Genomic DNA, 1,870 nt, shown 5'->3' on the forward strand with positions numbered 1-1,870 from the left:
GACTTTCTTGTAAATTCTTTGTCACATTCAGAACACTGAAATGGCTTCTCTCCAGTGTGATTCCTCTGGTGTATGATAAGGTTTGACTTGCTGATAAAGTCTTTGTCACATTCATTACACCGATATGGCCTCTCTCCAGTGTGAATCATCTGATGATTGAAAAGTTGTTCCTTAATTCGATAAGCTTTGTCACATTCGGTACACTGATATGGCTTTTCTCCAGTGTGATTCCTCTGGTGCAGGATAAGCTCTTCGCTTGTTTTAAAAGCTTTATCACATTCAGAACACAGATATGGCTTCTCTCCAGTGTGAATCCTGTGGTGTCTGATAAGGTTTGCCTTTGTTTTAAAAGCTTTATCACATTCAGAACATTGATACAGTTTCCCTCCAGAGTGAACCATCTTTAGACTGGTAAGTTTTGATTTCTCTGTTAAAAAAAAACCTTCTCACATTCAAAACACTGATTTACCCTTTCACCAGTGTGAATCTTCTTGTGTGTAATAACATTTGTTCTTTGTTTAAATCCTTTGTTGTAATCAGAACACCACAATGGCTTTTCTCAATTGTGAAGCTTCTAGGGTGTGCTATGCTTTGCCTTGCCTTCATTCCAAATGTGTTCAATTTTGTAGAGTATCCAAAACATTTTTGACATTTGAAACATGGATCCTGACGCTAGGGTCCTGTGTAAATCCTTCAATGAACATTCATATAGCTTGTCACAATGTGCTTAGGAAGACAGCTGGATCATCTTCCAATCTATAAATAAAATAAAAAAAAAACAGATAGATATAAACACACAATAAACACACACACTGACGTGAAATAAATCAACAACTGGTGAACAGGAGGTGCAACAGCAAGCCAACCCCAAAATAGAGAATAGCTTCACCACAGACTAATTCTTTCATCTAATTCTACCTGAGCGACCTTTAGAACAGTTACAACCTGAGATAAAAAAGCAAGGCATTTTCTTGTTGCATTTTTGGAAAAACAAGACACAGTGAGAGGGACAGAAAATCATGACAGAAGGGAGGGACAGAAAATCAAGATGTAATACCCAAAACAAAAGCAGGGTTGGGACACATTGATTACATTCCCTTCAAAAAAAACTGAGCAGAAAAAAAATTACATAACAAGATATCTATCATCACATTGAAAGAAATTGTGAATTATAGAGACTAGTGAATGTTAGAAAGACATGATTAAAGGACAATTGAACATCAGTGTAATCTGCATACAGAAGGAGGAGCAGATAATGGGAATTATCCACCTCAGCAGATGGATATACAGTTGGGTCAATAAATATCTGGACAAAGACAACTTTTTTTCTAATTTTGGTTCTGTACATTACCACAATTCATTTGAAATGAAACTCAGATGTAATTGAACTGCAGACTTTCAGCTTTAATTTAGTAGGTTGAACAAAAAGACTGCATAAAAATGTGAGAAACTAAAGCCTTTTTTTTTTTTTTTACACAATCACTTCATTTCAGGGGCTCAAACGTAATTGGACAATTGACTGGGATATTTCATGGGCTGGTGTAAGCAATTCCTTCGTTATGTAATTATTAATTAAGCAGATAAAAGGCCTGGAGTTGATTTAAGGGGGGGTGCTTGTATGTTGAAGATTTTGCTGTGAACGGACAACATGCGGTTAAACGAGCTCGCCATGCAAGTGAAACAAGCCATCCTCAGTCTGCAAAAACAGAGAAAACCCATCCGAGAAAATGCTATAATATTAGGAGTGGCAAAATCTACAGTTTGGCACATCATGAGAAAGAAACAAAGCACTGGGGAACTCAGCAACGCCAAAAGACCTGGACGTCCATGGAAGACAACAGTGGTGGATGATGGCAGAATCATTTCCATG

Source organism: Pyxicephalus adspersus, chromosome 1, assembly GCF_032062135.1.
Source record: "Pyxicephalus adspersus chromosome 1, UCB_Pads_2.0, whole genome shotgun sequence".
NCBI classification, from domain to species: Eukaryota; Metazoa; Chordata; class Amphibia; order Anura; family Pyxicephalidae; genus Pyxicephalus; species Pyxicephalus adspersus.